General features: G+C 36.7%; 1 long non-coding RNA gene across 27 annotated transcripts; it reads left to right on the plus strand.

Moving 5' to 3' along the window:
* Positions 1 to 1,923: 1,923 nt before the first annotated feature.
* LOC121779300 lies at positions 1,924 to 17,034 on the plus strand. 27 transcript variants are annotated; one of them, XR_006045753.1, is made up of 27 exons: positions 1,926 to 2,269; positions 3,184 to 4,492; positions 4,595 to 4,789; positions 4,951 to 5,209; positions 5,295 to 5,416; positions 6,094 to 6,201; positions 7,194 to 7,258; positions 7,612 to 7,747; positions 7,835 to 7,922; positions 7,990 to 8,056; positions 8,511 to 8,642; positions 9,074 to 9,682; positions 9,820 to 9,907; positions 10,053 to 11,359; positions 11,581 to 11,610; positions 11,685 to 11,807; positions 12,273 to 12,351; positions 12,691 to 13,093; positions 13,217 to 13,319; positions 13,444 to 13,796; positions 13,894 to 13,990; positions 14,121 to 14,319; positions 14,464 to 14,578; positions 14,652 to 14,878; positions 15,009 to 15,369; positions 15,967 to 16,063; positions 16,779 to 17,034. It is a non-coding gene; the product is annotated as an uncharacterized LOC121779300 (long non-coding RNA). The 27 variants fall into 27 exon arrangements; XR_006045755.1 differs by having other exon boundaries at positions 1,928 to 2,269; positions 7,612 to 8,056; positions 10,053 to 10,155; positions 10,224 to 10,309; positions 11,165 to 11,359; XR_006045746.1 differs by adding an exon at positions 8,716 to 8,891 and having other exon boundaries at positions 1,924 to 2,269; positions 7,612 to 8,056.
* Positions 17,035 to 17,552: the final 518 nt, after the last annotated feature.

The following is a 17,552-nucleotide window of genomic DNA, read 5'->3' on the forward strand; positions in this document are numbered from 1 at the left end:
TGCAAAACGGTTTTGGGTATCAATTTGGTCAACATTTGGGGTCAATTTGAGTTTTCTAACAAGTTTAGGCGGCTTATGATAATATGAGGAGTCTGGGGGTTTCTTTTTAATGGGATGGGGTATATTTTGATATTTCACCCAGTCTGGGGGATGAATTCGCAAATTTAAGAGTTTTTTAGGGTTTGATCGAGGATCAAACCCTTTACCTCCTGTTATTGCGTCGCTACTCCAGTTCTGACCTTCAGCCGCCGCTCCGGTTCGTTTCACAAAATTCCCGATTCGGATGCCACTTCCTCCGCCGTCGCCACCACCGCCGCCGATTTCCGGTTGGGGAGGATTATTAGCTTGGTTCCCTCCTCCAATCGCTCCTTCTCTGTTCTAGTTCGGAGGGTTCTGTCGCGGGTTGTTTTCCGTGATTCCGATGGGGGCGAGCTTCCCTTGGGCTCGTGCCTTCTGTTTTTCGTCCCACCATTCCGGGTATCCCACCCGGAGAAAGCAGGTCTCCCTTGTATGCTTGTTCTTCTCGTAGTGGGAGCACCACAGCTTGCTTTTGTCCGGTCTCCCTCCGATTCCAGCGGTTTGGTATGTGGTTCCGGCAGGTGGCGGTCGTTGTTGGCTTCCTCGGTTATTTGGTCGATCCCTCTGTGCCCCGAATCCGTAGCCAATTTTCCCCGATGATGCATCGGCACTTCCCATGCCAGAGGAGTCTCCGGTGGGTGGAGCGGATGCTGGTGGCATGATCTTCTATCGAGCCGCCTCTTTCTTCACCCATCCGTAGGCGTCTTCAACTGAGGGGTACGGTTGTTCCTTGAGAATCTCCTGTCGGATGTGGTCTTACTCCTGATTCAGGCCCGTGAGAAATTTGATAAGTCGTTTCTCATTCGCTTGTTGCCGGTATTGTCCGGTCCCCTTGTCACAGCACGTGACTGGTTGCTTCTGAGTTCGATCAATGTTCACCCACAATCCATGGAGATGACGGTAATATGTTTCAAGATTGATATTTCCCTGTCTCATATACATTATTTTGTCCTCCAGGTCATAGACCAAATATGGATCCGCCTTGCCTTCGAATGTAATTGCGAGATTGTCCCACAACGCCTTGGAAGTTTAGTGGTGGGCGAATTCGGAGATAATATCATGTTCGATGTTGTCGATGATCCACAAAAAGACCACCAGATCGGTTTCTTCCCACTCCCGATATCCTTTACTGCCTGGTTCCGGTGGTTTATCTTGGATATGTGAATATCCCCTCCTGCTTCCTATCGCGACTTTCGTCAAGCGCGACCACAACGGGTAGTTCTTCACGTTTAATTTGAACGCCACGGTAACGTTCTTGTTTGTCCTCAACTTTGAGGATTCGACTGTTGGTTTCTCCTCATCTGTGTCTGACATTTTCGATGAGAGTTGGGTTCTGGTTTTGGTTTTAGGTAAGGCCGGGTATGGGTATTACACGGCTATGATGAGATTTCTCTGAGCCAGAAATCTTCCTGCTCTTGATGCCATGAAGAAATAATTGGGGATCGGAAATATGTATATTATTGCTTAATTACAATGCGTGCTAGGGTTACATTCTTTATAGGCATGAGAAATTCTACATATGGTAAACGAGATCATTGGAGATCCTATTCTAGTTATGGTATGCAATCAATTTGGAATCAATCACCTTAATTGCATGATTTCTTTCAAACATGATGTACTAATTACCTACACACGCTTATCATTGAACAATGATGCAAGTAATGTAAAAATTCTACAGGCCATTATCCATTACGATAGTTACAATACAAAGTATTTCATTCTCTTGTAACACTTTCACCCTCACCATTCTCTCTCTTTAATATATCAAAACTAAAAATGATTCATTGTAGTATTAAGATATACGAATTTAACAATTTTGGAGTAGTAATAAATTTTCAATATTAATACATGACTGTATACGAATTTATACATGACTGTCTACGAATGTAATAGTAATACATTTTGAATATTAATGATTATACCGTTTCTATATTTTGAATATTTTGCAGGTCCTTTCCATTTCACGCCCTCTCACTTTTCTCTGCAATCTCTCTCTTCCTCCCCTTTCCTCCCTCCTCTGTAAAAATTGAACGGCGTATAAATCGGCGGATGGATGCAATGAAAACTCGCACAGGGATCTGTTGGTGCTGCCTCGAATGAGTAATTGAGGAGATGGAGAGTCAACCCGCACCTAGAAGCCTCTCACTAAACCTCCGCCGCCGTTCCTCTCAACAGCCATCGCCGTCTTCAGGTAATCAATTTGTATTTTCTTTTTGTCTTTATATAAATTTGTTCATCATTTTTTGGGGTTTGTGTTTTGAAAGGATTGATAATGTTTTTGCTTAGATTATTGCGAGTAGGTTGAGGTCTGCTGAATCAATATTAGCATCACCAAATTTACTGTTGTTAAATTGTGAATTTAGAGTTGATTTTAGGAATTAGAAAGGTTGAGTTTGACCTATGAACACAACAAGGTCCCCTCTTCTACTTGAAATTACTAAAATAACCCTCTCTTGTTTTTGAACTTCCTGGAAGCCTCACTGATTTAGACTTCAATTGAAGAATCCACATCCAACATGGTATGAGTGTTAGGTAATAAGCTAATTACTTGTCTAAAGCTGCATTATTTTTCATCATGGACATTAGATTCCTATGTAGTGAATTACTACTTATATAACTGTTTGCAAAGAACCGAGCTTAAGCATATTGTTCTTGATTTGCTCGAAGTACGCACTAATTCTCCAATGATGCACTGTATGATTTCACATGCTGGCCTTACTTTAGATGTGGGAATGATGTCAATCCTACATTGTATGCAAAATTAATGTGCATAATGTATTTATAATTTTGTTAAGATTTTATGTTTTTCCTTGATATTAGAAAGAGTTGTTTTGATGATAAAACCTCATTTTCATATTTTTCTACATTTGTGTGCATGCGTTAGATAATGAAGCACAAGCATGAATAGCAGCTGCCGAAAAGGTTGCAAATTCTATCGGATTCTTTAGCTAGAATTTGCTGTCCAACATATTAGGTTGTATTTAAGTGGATGCTTTTGAATATGCACTTTAAGTATTTGTTACGTATGTTGTGCTTCATTTCATTATTTTTATTTATCAGCTGATTTATATAATTGATTTTGTTTGTTTTGTGTTTGTTGTGTAGGAGTTGAGGAGGTTATTAGTTGTTGCTTACTAACTTCTGGAGTCCTAGGTTTCCCATGCTTCAAATAAGTGATAACAGTGTTCTTTGTTGCCCGATTTCTTGAGCTAAGGAGAGAGAACTATTCCGATTTTGAAAAATTAATTGAAAAAGCCATAGGGCCGATCGACTGAATGAGAGCTTTATGAGTTGCAATCTTGTTGATATTGGTGCATAAAAATGATTTAGGCAATAGGAATAAAGGCCTCATATCCAAATTATCACATACCTGACCTTGCATAAACCCCTAGTGAGCCAGTTTGAGCCCCAAAAGACTAATTTCTTTGTTGAAAATTTTGAAGTCCTTATATCAGCTTACTTATTATATCCATTTGTTGGCCTATATTTTCTTCCCTAGTCACTAACATTAAAGTGCTAGCACATTCTTGGGAGGGTATTATGGTGGCAAGAAAAAGATGGAGGTTCTGGTCCATTCATTAGGTGGTATTACTGAGATACAAAGTGAGTGAAAAATGTCCCTTCAAACGAAAATAGAATAAAAAGGCAGCCTTTCAAGAGTAAAAAAAAGCCATGGCTAAAAAAAATGGCAGCCTTTCATAAGTAAAAACAGCCAAGGCTAGAAAAAAATAAAAAGGCAGCCTTTCATAAGTAAAAAAAGCCAAGGCTAGAAAAAAAAGGCAGCCTTTCATGTTTAAAAAAGCCAAGGCTAGAAAAAAATAAAATAAAAAGGCAGCCTTTCTTGAGTTAAAAAAAGCCAAGGCTCGAAAAAAAATATTGAGCGAAAAATAGAAATGATAAAAGAATGCTCAAAAGAATAAGTTGACAGATGGTCGAAAAATCTCATGTTTGGGGTGTTGAGCTGTAAGAAATTTGTACGCAGTGAGTGAGATGTGAAAGGAGTTGTGATGAATGTGCTAGTATTTTAAGAATGGTGGTAAGCTACTTAACCAAATATTATCCCACCTTTACCAAAAGCCCCGTTACATCCCAATGAATAAGACCTTTTGATTTGTGCATCATATTGACTTGTGAGCAATGAATTTTGCTTGATTTTGGGAGAAAGATCTTAAGTGCATAAAATAAAGATAGTCAGAAGAACTTCTCTTTATGAATTAGTGACGATGGTTTGAGACTCCCAAGACACAACATGAACTTAGATTGAAGCATGGGATGCCTAGTTCTTAGGGAATTAGTTCGTGTACAATTCTTGTTCTAAAGTTTTACCCGCGAGTGAATTCGGGGTCGGCCTAATTTCCCTACTGATTCATATGGTTTGGCGTGACTTGAGGCAGAGGATTATCTAATATATCTTGTGAGTATGATTTATTGTGTTACTTGCTCGAGGGCTAGCAAGACTTAAGTTTTGGGGGTGTTTGATGTGAGTGGGTACTTTTCTAACTTGTTCCTCGGACAGTATACAATGGAATGGGGGGTAGCGTATTACTGCTCGAAGCCAATTTTGACCACTCCGATATCAAGTGTCTCTCAGTTCATACTAAAGCCATCAATGAAGAACTATTGCAAAATCTGTCTGATGCTCTACACTTGTCGGTACCTGATAAAATTGGAGTTGGTCTTGCTTTGTCTAAATATGAAGATCACGATACTAGTATGTGTGGTTAGCTATTCTCTTCCTTGTACACACATTTAGATATACTTTTTGTTTAGTTGTAGAAAGTGGAATACATACAACAATATATTATTTTTATTTCCTTGGATTCTTTCTATATGTTCCACTAAATCTGTTACCATTTTCTTGTCTGTATGCAGGAAAGAATTTTTGTTTGAGTCAGATTAAAGTGTTGTGTGCCAATCCTATTGCATTTGAGGTGACTGAGATAATTCAACATATTCTCGTGTTACTCTTAGTTGATCTGAAGGCCTCTCTAAGCATTCAGATTCACTCTTGCAAATGTCATCTCTTGTGCAACTAAGGTGCTTTCCGTGTTAGTTCCTCGTGCAAAAATAGACTATAATTTTTAGTCAATCTGAAGGCCGAGGCCCAACTATGTGGAGATCACTTCTTCAGGTGCTTTCATGAAACTGCCTATTGCATAAATAGACTCGAATTTATTTTGGGAACCAATTTTTACCTTTATGCTTATTTATATTAGCGCTGTTAAAAACGCGCCGCACTGGTGGACGAGCAAGATCTAGGGGCCGCGGCCTGGTGGGGGCAAGTCGTGTGGCGGCAGGGGGAGACTTAGTTCTTAACTTAGAAGAAGCCGGGGAAAGGGTGAGCCTGCTTTGCTTAATCTTCTTCTTGTTGGTTGTAGCGAATATATTTTTCTACTTATTTGATTCAATATTTGCTGCCTTTTGCAGCTGTATAAATCTATCACATATATTTTTGGGTATTATACTGTGCCTGGTGATTTCCTACTTTTTCTAATTCACTTCTTGCTACCTTGCATCTATATAATTAATATATACTTATTATCCTATTTTTTTGTGTCATATGTCGTGTACATAAATGTGCTATATTAGTATTTCTTTTCTTTGATATATAAACCCCATTGATTGTCAAATCTTGGCATCTTAATATATCTATTAAATTGTTTTCATGGACTCTTTCCCAAGTACTTCCTAGATATGTTTCTTTTTACTTTGGCATTCGGTTTGCTCTACTTGCATCTAAAAAAGAAATCATGGGCCTTGGAAGTTGGATGAGCAGTCAATTAGTGTCAAGTAAAGATGCTTTCTATGAAGTTAGTGTTTTCTCTTTTTAAAAATCCCTCCCTATTAAGATCCCAAGGACACAAAGAAAAGCAAGTTAATGTCTGTTGTTGTGTAAAGAAATCATTCTGTGAGATATTATTTGCCAAGACTAATTTTAGAATTTGCATCTGGCAGTGCCATCTTGTATCTGTTATAATGGTAATTTCATGCCGTGGTTTATGTGCATGCCTCCAGGAATAGATCAAGTTTCTGAAGGATGTTCAGGACCTCTCTCCTAGTCACATTCAACCTTTGGGTTCACTTTTGAATATCTTTTTGGAAGCTTGTCTCACTATTTTAAAGGTAATATTGCGACATTTTCATCACTTTTGAATACCTTGTTGGAAGCCTGTCCCACTATTTTAAATGAACACGTCACTGGAATATTCTTGCTTGTAAGAGATCAGTATTTCAAAGTTCTCTGTGTTGAATTTTATGGCCAAATACTGATGCTAGCTATGACGGAGATTGCTTCTAGCATTTTGTTAGTAAAATGCTTAATTCTCTGAAGGGATGTGGTCATTTTTTAAATAGGGAACAGTCTATATACGACTATACGTTTTCTAATCTTTTGAGGAATACAATTTTTTTTTAAGTACCCTGAAAGGAAGCAGTACATTTTAGTTAGATCTTATTTACTGATTGTTCTAAATTAATATACCGAAACTATTTTTTGTGTTCAAAATAGTTCAATGTTTTTTTCTGGTATGAATCTGGGCATGAAATTATTGAATCCATAGTCTGATTTTGTTGTTGGATTTGTCATGATGTATAGCCAAAATTTCATGTACTATATACTGTGACATGTTGTGCCTCTTAGGTTATGATTTCTTTTTCTTATGTATGGTGTTGGATTGATTTAAGCATCAAGTAGCTGGTTCAGAATTTTGAAGTCAATTTCTTTGTATGAAATGGTAACTAATGATTTATGCTATCATAGCAGAGATGTCATATGCAAACACTTCCAAGAAAACTAAAGACTATCTCTATTTATTACATTAACTCTCCACTTCCGCTGATCTATCTCAAGATTTTAATATTTCTGCGATGCCAGCTTATTGCTACTTCTATGGCTGGGTGACTCCAGAAATCATATAAGCTCATGTAGGAAAATCAAATCAATGATTGGACATACATATTGGAGAAGTTTCTTACATTGCTTGATTTTAGAAACAATTTTCCTGCAGGAAATAATTTGATTACTCTTTCTGATTCGTTGATTCTGAAGGGTCCTTTTTTCTGTAGTGTGTATAACATTGTAAATATTAAAGAAGTTATGTGCTTTTAAATGGCAGGACTATGCCATGGAGCCTGATGAGAAACTTATACTAAATGCAGCACATTTCATGGTAGCATTAAGGTATAGATAACCTTTGCTATATTACTTTCTTGTGTTAATTGTTAATGATCTTGTGAATTTGTCAAAACATCACTTTATATACCTTGTGTGTTGATTGAAGAGGCCCTTGCATCACATTTAGGAACCTTTACTTGGTTTAGTATCAAGCGAGCTCAGAAGGTCACTTCAGGGCTTGGCCGTAGCAAGTGATCTTCTAGAGCAGTCATTTCAGCTGGTAACTAATGATAATATCCTTTGCATCAATGGCTTGATTTCCATAATAACCATTAAGATAAAAGAAGTGAGGTAATAAAGACTTGTTTGCATCAACGAAACTAATTGGTTTTAATTAGAAATAACATGTGACCTTGCAGGAAACACAAACAGAGTTGACACCAATGAATGGAATCTATCCACTGATACACATTTCCTAGATTGATAACTGCTCTGGAAATGTTGTGATTAACCCAGCAGTTGTGTTAGTCTACGACAGTTTGATCAACTATCGCGGTACCAAATTTTCTATAGATTGCAAACTTGAGTTTGCTTGCACTGCTTGCTCATCTTAATTCTGCTGCTGTGCTGCGCTATAAGCAGAACTCGGTCCTTTTTTGAGATCGCTACTTCAGTGTTGATCAAGTTTCAGAGATGTCCACTTTTCTTCAGCAGTGAGATGTTATAGCTCGTAGGATTTTTCCCCTAGTACACTTTGAGCTCACACATATCTAGGGACTAACCCCGGAGTTGTCTAGGTTCTCGCTTCCAGTATAGGGGTGTGATCCTGGCTCCCCCCCCCTTACTTGCTTTCTACGCAAACCAGTGAGTATTATAGTTTTGAGGTGTGGGTGTTTTGCGCGCATTCTTCTTTTTGTGCTTGTAATTTATCCTGATTGTGCGTGCATGCATGGTTTTCTCTCTATTGATTGTCACCTGACACTTTTTATGGGTTATTAGTATAGACTTAGTTTCTCTCAAGGGTTGCTTACTAACTTCTGGAGAACTAAGATTCCCTAATTTAAAACACCTAATTTTTTAATATTTTAATGATATGTGAAAAAGAATTTGTGCTGCTGCTGTACAAGACCAAGTGAATTTCTTAAAATACTAGCAGATAGCTGATAAAATTTTTGGTAAATTCTTGTGTTAATTTAGTCCATCGTGTGAGGGCTTGGAATTAATATTGTTTGTACTTTGTCCTTGTTGCATTTTAACCTTGTTTACATGCAGTCCAAACCATTTATGGGAAAATTGATCAACTACTTTCTCTTAGCAGAAAGCACAGAGACAGTGTTGTGCCACTTTTATTATACTAGCCTTTATGGTCCACAAACTCCTGTAAACAACATCATTCCTTCATCCCCTCCTGCTTTGGCTAGCTACTGATGGAACCTTCTAGTTATGCAAAGTGAGCACATTCTGTTATATATATGCCATTGTTTGCTTGTGCACTTTTTTACCTGTGGAATTTATAAATGTAGGAACCTGGAAATGCTGCACATCCTACTAATGCAATTCTGTCTTTCGAGCATCCTGGGATAAACCTAGATATTAGAATGAGTTATTTTGATGATACAATCTCATTTCTATATGTTTAATCATATGTGTCCCTGCTTTAGATTATGAAGCACAAGTCCGAATAGTAGCTGCCGAAAAGGTTACAAATTGATTCTTTATCTAGAACTTGCTGTCCAGTATAGTAGTTTGTATTTAAGTTGATACTTTTGAATATGCACTTTAAGTATTTGTTACATATGTTGTGCTTAATTTCTTTATTTTTTATTTACCAGCTAATTTATATTATAATTTATTTTGTTTGTTTCTGTGTTTGTTTTGTAGGAGTTAAGGAGGAGCTAACTTGTAAAGGAGGCAAGATGAGAGAAGAAATGCCTAACCACCATCACCTAACTTCCCACGCAAACAAGGGATTATTTTGTTTCCCCTCACATCCTGTCCTTCACATAAAGGGCAATGTTAAGATTAAGATATAGGGCGAGTGTGTTTGTGCACATGCTTGATTATGTGGTTGTAAATAATTTGATTACTTTCACTCCGATTTGTTGATTCTGAAGGGTCCTTTCAGTAGTGTTTGTAACAATGCGAAAATACTAACGAAGTTATGTGTTTTTAAATGGCATGGCTATGCCACGGAGCCTGATGAGAAACTTATACGAAACGCAACACATTTGATGGTAGCAAGGTTGACAAGAAGTGTTGCTAATGTAACTTGTAGGTATAGATAACCTTTGCTTTATTACTTTCTTGTGTTATAAATGTCAATGATCTTGTGAATTGTCAGAACACCACTTTATATACCTTGCGTGCTGATTGAAAAGACCTTTACGTCACATTTAAGAACCTTTACGTGGTTCTATATTAAGCCAACTCAGAAGGTCACTTCAGGGGCTTGGCTATGCAAGTCGTCTTCTAGAGCTGTCATTTCAGCAGGTGACTAATGATAATCTCCATCAATGTGTCTTGATTTCTATAATAACTATTAAAATATAACAAGAGAGACGAATAAAGACTTGTTAGCATCAACCAAACTATTTGGTTTTAATTAGAAATACCATATGGCTTTGCAGGAATCACAAACGGAGTTGACACCGATGAATGGAATCCATCCACTGATACACATCTTCCTCGATTGATAACCGCTCTAGAAATGTTGTGGTACACTCAAAATTTTAAATATTATTCCAGCATTTGTGTTTGTCTACGGCAATTTGATCAGCTATCGAGGGACCAAATTTGATTTAGATTGCAAACTTGAGTTTGTTCGTACTGCTCATCTAAATTCTGCTGCTGTTCATTCCAGGTTGAGTGTAAGGCTGCGTAGCAAGGAGAACTCAGTCCCGTGTTGAGAGCGCTACTTCAGTGTTGATAAGTTATAGAGATGTCCTCTGATCTTCAATAGTGAGGTGTTATAGCTGTAACCACTACTCGTAGGATTTTTATGCTAGTACACTTTGAGCACAAACTTTTGCAGGAACTAACCCAGAGTTGTCCTAATTCTCACTTCCGGTATAGGGGTGTGATCTGGCATCACCCCTTACTTGCTTTCTACTCAAACAAGTATGTATTCTATCCTTTTTACATTTTCTTATCCTTCACATTGAGGGTAATGTTTAGAATAGTTTTGAGGTGTGGGTGTTTGCATGCATTCTTCTTTTTGGGGTTGTAATTTATCCTATTTGTGTGTATATGTAAGGTTTTCTCTCTATTAATTGTCACCAGAAACACTTTTTAATGGTTTATTAGTGTAGACTTAGTTTCTCTCAAGGGTTGGAGAACTAAGATTCCTAATTTAAAACACCTTACTTATTAATATTTTAATATGTGAAAATGAATTTGTGATGCTGAACAAGACATGCTGCTGAACAAGACCATGTACATATATTTTCAATGGTCGTTTGAAATTTTCTCTATGGAGTGTGGTGAACGTGGATTTGTTGATGTTTTTTCCATTGAATGGGATTTACTTTTTAAAGCAATAATACTAGCAAATAACTGATATAAAAACTTTGGTAAAGGCTTGTGTTAATTTAGTCTATTGAGTATGGGTTTGGAATTCATATTGTTTGTATTTTGTCCTTGTTGCCTTTTTTTAACCTTGTCTATATGCACTCCAAACCAGTGATGGGGAAATAGATCAACAACTTTCTATTAGGAGAAAGCATAGAGACAGTGTTGTGCCACTTTTTTTTATGCTAGCATTTATATGCAAGGTCAAGTGAACCTTTTGTCCTAAGCTAGGCCACCTGTCGCATTCACAAAACGGAGTTTATGAGGTGATTCTCTGACAAATTCTAGGACATCTAAGTTGATTTAGGTGGTCAGATATATATTATCTATTTTCATCTTTGTGATCTTTATTTATGTCTCATTTCATATTTTCAATTTGTTCGCATGAGTTTGCTCATTTTCTAGGCAAGAATCAATCCATCCAGAGCTCAAATGCATTTCCAGTTTGCCCCTCCGCTTCATTAGTAGGTGGACTTTCCTGGAAATTTGCATCTCTACTTCTGACCGAATGAGTGTTGGCACTGGAATTGGTGCTATTCCCCACACACCTGAAATTTGCTCTGACGAGATGGATCCTGTTGAATCCCAGATTCCTACAAGGTTTGTTTAGTTTATGGTTTCTTTTGATTTTTATACCATTTATTAATTATTAGTTGTTGTTTTCCTGTGACTAAACCCTGCGTGCAACAAAAACAAAAGTGAGTAAAATTAGTAAAATTATGGTGATCGTTTTTAGTTCCTTCATCTCACATTGCAATTAGCGATGGTCCACAAACTCTTGAAAATGACATAATTCCTTCATTCCTTCTTGCTTGGGCCAGCTACTAATGGAACCTTCCAATTATGCTAAAGTGAGTACATTCTGTTTATATATTAGCCATTATTTGCTTGTGCACATTTTTACCTATGCACTTTATTAATGCAGGAACCTAGAAATGCTACACATCCACTAATGCAACTGTCTTCCGAGCATCCCGAGACAAATGTCTCTGAGCCATTTATAACCTTTGGTGATGCATTGCGTATGTACCATACTATCTCATAGAAGGTATATATACTATGCGCCTTAACTCTTAATATATCAATTCCTTAAATCTCGTGCCCAAAAAATTGCCTCGCTTATTGTTGGACGGAGGGAGTACAAAATTACGAACTGTAGCTATAAGTTTATTTTACTATTATCTTAGTTGGTAACTGCTATCCTCCAATATGTTGATGTCAACTTATTATGTTGTTTTCCTTTTTTAAGACATGGTGGTTTGAGCATAAAACTTTTACTGATTTTCCAACTCTTAATTTGATCATGGTTTTACCTAGACTTCAATTGTAGAATCCACATCCAACAAGGTATGAATGTTATTTAATGAGCTAATTACTTGTCTAAAGCTGCATTGCTTTGCATCATGGACATTTGATTCCTATGTAGGTAAATTACTGCTTCTATAACTGTTTGCAAAGAACCAAGCTTTAGCAGATTGTTCTTGAGTTGCTCAAAATATGCACTGATTCTCAGGATAATATTTCTGATGATGACTATATAATTTCATAAGCTGGGCTCGGTCTAGAAGTGGGAATGATGTCAATCCTACATGGTATGTAAAATTAATGTGCTAAATATATTTATTATGTTGTTTAGATTGATATGTTTTTTCCTTGATATTGGAATGAGTTGTTTTGATGATACAATCTCATTTATATATATTTCTACATGTGTGTGCATGCGTTAGATAATGAAGCACAAGCATGAATAGCTCTTTCTGTTGGATTCCTTGTCTGGAACTTGGTGTCCAACGTATTAGGTTGTATTTAAGTTGATACTTTTGAATATGCACTTTATGTATTTGTTACATATGTTGTGCTTCATTTCTTTATTTTTATTCACCAGCTGATTTATATGGTTGACTTGGTTTGTTTCTGTGTTTGTTTTGTAGGAGTTAAGGAGGAGCTAACTTCTAAAGGAGGCAAGATAAGAGAAGATATGCCTAACCCCCATCACCTAACTTCCCACGCAAACAAGGGAGTATTTTGTTTCCCCTCACATTTTTTTTCCTTCACATAACAGGGCAACGTTAAGTTAAGATTTGGGGTGAGGGTGTTTGTGTGCATGCTTGATTATGTGGTTGTAAATAATTTGATTACTCTATCTCCGATGTGTTGATTCTGAAGGACCCTTTTTTCAATAGTGTATATAACAATGCGAATACTAAAGAAGTTATGTGTTTTTAAATGGCAGGATTATGCCATGCCATGGAGCCTGATGAGAAACTTATGCGAAATGCAACAGATTTGATGGTAGCAAGGTTGGCAGGAAGTCTTGCTAATGTAACTTATTAGGTATAGATAACCTTTGCTTTATTACTCTCTTGTCTAATAAATGTTAATGATCTTGTGAATTGTCTGAACACCACTTTATATACCTTGTATGCTGATTGAAAAAGGCCTGTACATCACATTTAGGAACCTTTACGTGGTCCAGTATCAAGCCAACTCAGAAGGTCACTTCATGGCTTGGCCATAGCAAATGATCTTCAAGAGCAGTCATTTTAGCTGGTGACTAATGGTAATCTCCTTTCATGTGCCTTTATTTCCATAATTTTATTAAAATAAAAGAGATGCGAATAAAAGACTTGTTAGCATCAACCAAACTAATTGGTTTTAATTAGAAGTACCATACGACTTTGCAGGAATCACAGGCGGCGATGACACCGATGAATGGAATCCATCCATTGACACACATCTTCCTCGATTGATAGCCGCTCTGGATATGTTGTGATACACACAAAGTTTTAAATATTATTCCATCATTTGTATTTGTCTATGACAGTTAGATCAGCTATCGAGGGACCAAATTTGCTTTTGATTGCAAACTTGAGTTTGCTCGTACTGCTCATCTAACTTCTGCTGCTGTTCATTGCAGGTTGAGTGCAAGGCTGCGCTGCAAGCAGAACTCGGTCCTTTGTTGAGAGCACTATTTCAGTATTGAATGAGATTTACTTATTAAAGCAATAATACCAGCAAATAGCTGAGAAAATTTTTGGTAAAGTCTTGTGTTAATTTAGTCCATTGTGTATGGGTTTGGAATTGATATTGTTTGTATTTTTTCCTTATTGCATTTTAACCTTGTTTACATGCAGTCCAAACCATTTAATGGGGAAATAGATCGATTACTTTCAAACGGGAGCCCTTTATCCAGAGCCAGGGCATGTGTCACATTCACAACGGGTTTATGAGGTGATTCTTTGACAAATTCTAATATTTATTATCTAGTTCATCTTTGTGATCTTTATTGGTATCTCATTTCATTTTGTCATTTTCTTTGCTGCATATTGCTCTTTTTTCACGGCATAATCGATCAACCCAGAGCTCAAATGCATTTCCAGTTCGCCCCTCGGCTTCTTCAGGAGGTGGATTATCCAGGCAATTTGCATCTCTACTTCTGACCAAATGAGTGCTAGCATTTACTCATCTGGCCTTGTTAGCACTGGAATTGGTGATATGCCTCATACACCGGAAATCGACTCTGACGAGATAGAACCAATTGGATCCCAGAATCCTACAAGGTTTGTTTAGTTTATGGCATCTTTTGATTTTTATATTATTGATTAAATGTTAATTATTAATTGTTGTTTTTCAATGAGTAAACCCTCCGACCAACAAAAACTAAAAGGAATCAAATTAGCAAAATTCTGGTGATTATTTTTCAGTTCGCTCATCTCATATTTCAATTGGCAATGGTCCACAAACTCTTGTAAACGACATCATTCCTTCATTCCCTCCTGCTTTAGCTAGCAACTGATGGAACCTTCCAGTTATGCAAAAGTGAGAACATTATGTTATATATATGCCATTGTTTGCTTGTGCACTTTTTTACCTGCATAATTTGTAAATGCAGGAACCTGGAAATGCTGCACATCCTACTAATGCAATTCTGTCTTCCGAGCATCTTGGGACAAACCTTGATATTAGAATGAGTTATTTTGATGATACAATCTCATTTTTATATGTTTAGGCATATGTGTGCCTGCTTTAGATTATGAAGCACAAACCGAATAGCAGCTGCTGAAAAGGTTACAAACTCAGTCGGATTCTTAATCAAGAATTTGCTGTCCATCATATTAGGTTGTATTTAAGTTGATACTTTTGAATATGCAATTTATGTATTTATTACATATGTTGTGCTTCATTTCTTTATTTTTATTCACCAGCTGATTTATATAATTGAATTTGTTTGTTTCTGTTTATTTTGTAGGATGAGAGAAGAAATACCTAATGCCCATCACCTAACTTCCCATGCAAACAAGGGAGTATTTTGTTTCCCCTCACATTTTTTCCCTTCACATAAATGGCAATGTTAAGATTAAGATTTGGGGTGAGGGTGTTTGTGTGCATGCTTGATTATGTGGTTGTAAATAATTTGATTACTCTATCTCTGATGTGTTGATTCTGAAGGACCCTTTTTTCCTTAGTGTATATAACAATGCGAATGCTAAAGAAGTTATGTGTTTTTAACTGGCAGGTCTATGCCACAGAGCCGGATGAGAAACTTATACAAAATACAGCCCATTTGTAGTAGCAAGGTTGACAGGAAGTCTTGCTAATATAACCTGTAGGTATAGATAACCTTTGCTTTATTACTTTCTTGTGTTATAAATGTTAATGATCTTGTGAATTGTCAGAACACTACTTTATATATTTTGATTGCTGATTGAAAATGCCTTTACATCACATCAAGGAACCTTTACGTGGTTCAATATTTAGCCAACTCGGAAAGTCACTTAAGGGCTGGGCTGGGCCATAGCAAGTGATCTTCTAGAGCAGTCATTTCAGCTGGTGGCTAGTGATAATCTCTTGTCTATCAATTTGTCTTGATTTCCATAATAACTATTAAAATAAAACAAGAGAGGCGAATAAAAACTTGTTAGCATCAACCAAACTAATTGGTTTTAATTAGAAATACCATACGGATTTGCAAGAATCACAAACTGAGTTGACACCAATGAATGGAATCCATCCACTGATGCACACATCTTCCTCGATTGATAACCGCGCTGGAAATCTTGTAATACACTAGAAAATTTAAATATTATTCATGCATTCTTGTTTGTCTACGACATTTAGATTATCTATCCAGGGACCATATTTGTTTTGGATTGCAAACTTGAGTTTGCTTGTATTGCTCGTCTAATTTTTGTTGTCGTTCATTCCAGGTTGAGTGTAAGGCTGCGTAGCAGAACTCGATCACGTGTTGTGAGCTCTACTTCAGTGTTGATCAATTTCTTGAGATGTCCCCTTTTCAACAGTGAGGTGTTATTTTTGTATCCAATACTCTTAGGATTTTTATGCTAGTACACTTTGAGCACACACTTTTGTAGGGACTTACCCCAGAGTTGCGCCGGTTCTCAGTTCCGGTACAGGGGTGTGATCCTAGCACCACCCCTTATTTGCTTTCTACGCAAAAATTTAAGTATACTATCTCCCTTTACATTTTCTTATTCTTCACATTTAGGGTAATATTTATAATAGTTTTGAGGTGTGGGTGTTTGCGCGCATTCTTCTTTTTGTGGTTGTAATTTGTCATATTTGTGTGTGTTTCAATGGTTTTTTCTCTATTGATTGTCATAAGAAACACTTTTTTATGGGTTATTAGTGTATACTTAGTTTCTCTCAAGGGTTGGAGATAAGATTCCCGAATTTAAAACACCTAACTCATTATGATTTTAATAATATTGAAAATGACCAAGTACATTTCTTATATTTTCTATGTAGTGAACAAGACCAAGTACATTTCTTATATTTCTATGTAGTGAACAAGACCAAGTACATTTCTTATATTTTCTATGGTCTCTTGATATTTGCTATGTGGTGAACATCGATAACTTGCTATCCCATATTTAAGTTGGTACTTCTGAATATGCACTTTTAAGTATTTATTTACTTATTTTGTACTTCATGTCTTTATTTTTATTCATCAGCTGATTTATATAGTTTATTTTGTTTTGTTTTTGTGTTTGTTTTGTAGGAGTTATGGAGGAGCTAACTTTTTAGGAGACAAGATGAGAAAAGAAGTAGCTAACCCCCACCACCTAATTTTCTATCCAGACAAAGGAGTGTTTTATCTTGCCTCACATTTTATTGTCCATCACATAAAGGGAAATGTTTAGATTCATTTTGGAGTGTAGTGTTGTGTGCGCATTGTGTGTGTTTTGCGTTTAGTGTACGAACTTTGTGTACTTTGTGATTTTGCGTGCAATGAGTATATGTGTGTTTGTAGTGTATGTATTTTATGTATGTGTGCGCGCAGTGTGTTGTGTATTTTGTATGTGGTGTGTAAAGTGTATATTGCGTGACGTGTGGGTTTGTATTGCATGTATTATGTGTATGTATATGTGCAATGTATTTTGTGTATGTATATCTGCACTGTGAATACTTTGTGTGTATGTGTAGTGAGCGTACTGCGATGCATGACTATGTGCAGTGTGTATATTGCGTGTAGAGTGTGCGTAATGTTAATTTTGTGTATACTTTGTTAATTTTGTGTAGTGTGTGTAGTATGGGTTTAGGGTTTAGTGTGTTTATTATGTGTATATTGTGTGTAATGTGTATATTTTTTGTATAGTGCGTGTTTAGCGAAGTGCTTGTGTGTAGTGTGCGTGTGTAATGCTTGTATTTTGTGTATAGTGTGTGTGACATGTGTTGTGTATTGTGTGTTTTATATATTGTTTGTATTTTCTTTTGTGTATATGTGTGTAGTGTGCATTTTGTGTATGTGTGTATTGGTGTGTATGTGTGTTTG

Source organism: Salvia splendens, chromosome 19 (assembly GCF_004379255.2).
Source record: "Salvia splendens isolate huo1 chromosome 19, SspV2, whole genome shotgun sequence".
Classification (NCBI taxonomy): Eukaryota; Viridiplantae; Streptophyta; class Magnoliopsida; order Lamiales; family Lamiaceae; genus Salvia; species Salvia splendens.